Raw genomic sequence first — 6,000 nt, 5'->3', positions numbered from 1 at the left:
AACAAAACCCAGAAGTGTTCACCGCTACCCTGTGCAATGATCAGCCCATTTGCTCAGAATTTTACTAAACATTTATCCTTGGTGCAGATATTTATGCTGGCCAGGTGTGAATCCAGGTTTCTCCTGGACACTGATCTGCATCTCTGAGATGAGCTCTGCTTATTTTCTGTATAATCCCCTTTTGCTTAGGGGACTTGCCCAGAAAGGAGGGACTGTGGATTCAATGCTTCCCTCAAAGCACACAGGGCTTGGCTTGGAATAATTGCATCTTAGTTGGGCCAGAAAGACCAAACGTGCAAATGACTGGTCAACTATCTGGGCGATTTTCGGTAAGACAGAGGTAGGTTTGCATCTCCTTCTGACCTGATTCTTCCTTCCTTTGCAAATTTCTTTCTTAATCTTTTGTTACTATGTGGGCAGAGTCATGTTTGTCACTTTCAATACAAGTAAGTTGGCTTGTTATGTTGGAATGGTTCTGAGCATGTGCAGAAACGATGTGTAGCCCCACAAAAATGTCGTTTGAGAAGGGTTTTGGATATTGTGAACATGAAATGGGAGAGGAAAGAAGCTTGACTTAAACATACTGCTTGGCATAGTATGGTGCATGTCTAAGATGGGGTGCGTTTTGAGATGGTTATTGTCCAGTGACTAGTTTCTGAACCCCAACAATACGTTGGCCAGAGGCTGGACTGAGGTTGAGCATTGAGTTAAACTTTATGTAAATGGCCTGATAATGACTTCTGTCCGCTTTGCTCATTTCATTATTTGCTGCTGTGCGTAGTTTCACTGTGTAAAGGAGCTATGCAATGAGTGCATCTGTAATGGTTTTATTAAAGTTTAAATGTTTATACCAGGCTCAGTATTTCCTGCAGTAAATGTCTTAGGGTGGCTATTGCACTCTGGGTAAAATGTCTATTATGGGCCCTAGACCAGAGACCCATTACAAGTTCACATTACAAAGTATTCTGCTCTAGGCTACAGCTGTAATCTGATTGCCACTCCTTTTTCTACTTGCTGTGCATGTGCCCCCATCTCTTTCACCTCCTGATTGAATGAAATTGTAATCACCTACTCTTCTGTTTAGCTGGGGGCAGAATTAAAGGCAGAAAACAGAGGCAGCCAGAAGTGTCTGGGAGTGTGCACATGGGAAGGCAGAACCTACAGGAGGATGAATTAAGTGGGGATTAAGCAAAGGTGCCAGAGCCAGGATGATCTCAGAAAAGACAGAAAGGGGAATGAAGTTCAGAGAACAAGGAGGAGAAGCTATAAAAGGAGAACTAATTGGTAATGAGCTGCCAGTTCTTATTTATAGCCATCTCATGATGCAGATGGTGTGCTTACGCTCCAGTACTGTCCAGTACACTGGTAATATTTCAGTGGGAACTGGGAGGAACACAGAGACAGTGCCTCCTTGTACAGGGATGAGGTTAGAAAAGCCAAAGTCCAACTAGAATTCAATCTGTCAAGGGACAGATTGTCTCTCTTTACTGCTAAGACTGGTTTTCAGGAATCCCAGCTCCTAGAGACTGGGGGAAAGTATGGAACAAGGAGGATGTGCCCTTGGTGGAGAAGAATCAGGTCAGGGAATACTTATGCTGGACTTATGTAAATTCATGAGATGTACCCTGAGTGCTGAGGGAACTGGTAGGTGTCAGCGCAAGGCCACTCAAATTTTGGTTTCATTCATTAATGACCTAGATGAGGGTGTACCCTCAATGAGTTTCAGCCTCATCCAGGCATAATGCTGACCCTTTAAAGCACATCTTTGTTAGCAGGATTTTACTTGCACCTGAAGGGGATATTGTCAGCTGAGAAAATAACTTCCTCAGGATCACTCAGGGTACCTGTGTCAGAAGTAAAACATTATCTATGCACCTGAGTCCTGTAGCTTGGTTGCAAAGCTAGTTAAGTGTTCCAGCTGTTCTGGTATGGAAGGAGTAGCTTTTCCTAGTAACAAACAGAAGTGTCTGAAAGGCTTGTGTCTTTATGGCAACTGGACCTTCAAATTGCATGGAAGTTGCATATTAAAGGCTGATACCTAGTTTGTTTTTTTTTACCTTTCATTTTTTTTCTCTTAAAAACAAACAAACAACTAACACTACAGATAAGCTTTTTAGTAAGGTTTTTTGTTTGCAACTTTTGGATGGGATAAGGGAAGAAATTAACAGAAAGTTGAGTGGCAATGCATATGTATGCATTCTATGTCACCAGGTGATATTTGTGCCAGGATTTGTTATGTGAGGCAGTCTGTTGCAGAAAGCTGGTCCCAATCCCGCCTTGTTCCTCTGTTATTCAAAACTATTAAATAATGCACGTGCAGGTATACATATATAGTTACACTCGCTAAAGCATTTCTCTGTGAGGAGATGCTAGAGTTTTGCAAGCTAAGTGTTTCTGAGTTTGGAACACAGGGTCTACCTAATGGCACAACTTGACACTGCAAAGAAAGGAGAGAAATAAATATGCTCCCGCGTTTTAAAAACAGTTGCAATTAGCTGATGGAAGGGACTCAAAGACTATAGCTGTGATCCAGATGCCATCTCACAAGAACTTAAATGAATGTGTTGGCAGCTGAAATTGCTAAGCATTTCCAAGTGTTTGAGATATGAAGTAACTGACAATGATGTGATTTATTTAGGGAATCATTAGGAGTAGGTTGAGATAGAGAAGTTAGCATCAAACAGCTCTGCTTGGAGGAGGGATTGAGGTGAGATGAAATGGATTTGCTTCCCTCAAATGACTGGAGAATAGATGCAGTTAGCTGGCCTTAGTGTGGAATACAGGGCAGCAGCTCGAGTTAACAAAACTGGTCTGCCTATGATCAAAGACATTCAGGGTAGCCATCCAGATTACCCTTAGAGATTAAAGAAGGTATTATTGACCTTATGAAACATAGTTCAGAAAGGAACCGAGTTCTGGATAGCACTGTATGTAGGAGATTAATGTACTGCACTATTAAATGATACATTAATATAGTGATTTTCATCATTATATCCATTATTGTGTTTGTACCTTGAACAAATGTGCATTTAATGAGTGAAGTGCTGAATGTGAACCCTTGAACTACAGTAATGTCCGTATTTGCTAGCATAGATCCTGATCCAAAATGACATGCTGGAAAAGGAAAAGTGAGAATGAAGAGCAAATGGATGCTTTAACGGCTTTTGAGCTCAGTTCAGGTCTGCCACACACCTTCTGTGTGACCTTGAGTGAGTTACTCAAGGGCTGGGTTTTCACAAAGCACTCTAGTGCTTGCAGATGCATCCAAGTCACTTGCCCAAGTTTATGCAGTGCCTACTAAAGCTCCCGTCTGTCTCGAGGAGATAAGCCAGTTCCTCTTCAGATCTGCTGATTCTTATTGATACAAGACTAAGATCATTTCATTAATATTTTAAGGACATTGTCCCTGATCTAGAAGAGGCATAATCAATTCAGTAATCTTTATCTGCATCTTTAACATCTCTTCTGCTTCTGTCTATCTGTACAGGAGTGGTAACACTGCTTTTCCTCACAGGGGTTGGTCAGAAAGATGGATTCAAGAGCATGAGGTGCTGAGCTATTGCAGTTAGTGGATGCACGCAAATAGCTTACGATGAGAAATGTGGAAGTGAGTCCGTTATTAAATTTATACCGGGCTAACAATGTAATCATATTAGCCTTTGCACTTTCTCCTGTGCTCCACTTTCTACATTAGAATATCTCCATAAATCTATTCGAAGCCATTTCATTTGTTCCCTTTAATGTGTGATGCAAAGAAACACCTCAATACTTGATAAGTAGTGGGTGGGCTGCAAGTGCTGCCAGCTCTATCTGCTGCTATGCTCGGTCCTCAGGAGTGTGTGCTTCTGTGTCTGGCATGGATTATTTTGCTGATCAATCTAATCTAGATTATTAGCCTGTGGAATGATATATGTTGAGCACCCTGGACATTTGCTCGCTGATGGACAGTGATTTTAACACCTAGGATCTGGCTCTGTGGGGTCACTGCAGTGCAGCAGTAGAAGGGAGTAGTGACACAGGATTTGCAAACAGCGGTGTGTGCTGCCAGGTCGAGGGCATTTTATCAGGACCAAAGGCTGCTGATGAAGCGCTCCAAAATGAAATGCCAGGCTGAAATGTCAGGCTTTCTCTAAGCCTTTTATGTCTGAGACAAATATTCACATGTTTTTCCCATGGATTTTCACGGCTTTGGATGTAATTTCAGGCTGTAAATGAAATGAACAGATTTTACTAAGTGCTCAGTTGCCAGTAGCTCCTGTGTTTTGTGGGGGTGGGAGGAGAGAAATTGGTGCTGAGACCGCACAAGTGACTGAGTTTTGAACTTGCAATTTTTTATATGCCACTTGTTCATTTTCCTTCACACAAATACTGGTGTGCTGGTTAACATTTTTCTCTGCACCAAGGTACAAAGATTTCAGCAGTGACCGAGGGGCACAATCACTGAGATACCTCATCTGGCCAAGGGGTGGCCCACCTGCACTTGATGTTCAACTGTTCCCACTACAGATTTTCCTATGGTCTGCTGGGGCTAACTCTTGCTTTCTGCAGTCCTACGTAGGCTGCTGTGGTGTTTCTTGAACACAGCCATTTTGTGTTAAAATTGTAGTTGCAGCCATGGTACCAATCCAAATATATCTATCTGCTATGCAAAGCTGCTTTCTGCTCCCAGACTGCTTTTGCTTTTAACAAGCGTTAAGTTTTTTGCATAGAAGGTAGGTCTTTTGTTTCAAGGGGCTTGTGGGGGAAAAAAACATGATGACTAAATTTCATGAGGGTATTCCTGGAAGGTGTCATCTTCTTTGATTCGTTTGGAAAAAAGACTTTTCAAATGAATGTGGAAATGATTATATTCCAGACTAATTAAACAATTTGTTGCAATAGGGTGGGGCTTCTATTCCATTAATGCAATGAAGACATGGCTTCAGTGGGACTATTTATACTGAAAGTATGAAATTAAGTCTTTTCTCAGACAATGGCTCTACTGAATATGGAGATGCAGTAAGTATTTTACCACTACACTTTAGCAAAGGATAATGATACAAGGAATGTATTTGGTTGGCAGCTGTGGGTTCCTGATATAATCTGAAGAATAAACTTGTTTATTGTTTCAGAGTGTCCTGTTGATGATAGGGTAAATGGCATGCCAATGAAATGAATTGGCAATGCAGAATTAGAAGCTGGTCAGAACATGGAGATGATGTGAAAGAAACTACGTATGTGGTAGAGAAATGAAATTGAACATGGAAAAATGAGCTTTTGCATATCTGAGGGAAACAATCAGAAATGCACTACTGCAAAAGACGTCTGGCTTAAAAAATAGTTTAAAATATGTGTAATAGCTGACAGGAAATTAGGTATGAAGTGGCAAGGTACATGGGGCAAAGCTGTCATTTTCAGACATTATACACAAAACCATTTTAGAGCTAGTTGCTTATTATGGCTTTAGTATGATTGCACTTCTGGGCAAACTGTTATGAGAGACGTTGGGAAAACTGGAGGGAATTTGGAGTATAACAGTATTACTAACACTCTATAGGAATGATTCATGAGAAAAATGTAAATGATGAAATAGAGACCTTAGCTAAGCAATGATTAAGAGGGTACACTGTTTGCAAAAGTGAAAAGGCAGAAATGTTGGGGGCAGAAACGAATTAATGAGATGTAGGAAGAGCAACTTGAAGTTAATACAAAATATAGGCTGGATGTGGGGAGAAATGGCATGAGCCCGAAATGGATTAGTTTCGGGAATAGTTTGAGATCCATGCCTTGAGATTCTTACAGTGATTTTATTCAACGAAATAAAAGATATACCCTTTGGCGCAAGATAGTGAGGGATCCTATGCCCAGCTCCTTTCTGATTGCCCATCTCTTCTGATGCATGAACTCTGAGGAACAATGGACCACTTCCCTCTGGTGGGGAACTGCTGAGGAAGATGCTTAGAAACTAGAAATGTGCAGCATTTCAGCCTCACCACTTGGCTGTTATGGCTGTGCTAGTAG

This window comes from Netta rufina, assembly GCF_964035555.1.
Source record: "Netta rufina genome assembly, chromosome: 4".
Taxonomy (NCBI): Eukaryota; Metazoa; Chordata; class Aves; order Anseriformes; family Anatidae; genus Netta; species Netta rufina.
This window is presented reverse-complemented; position numbering follows the sequence as displayed.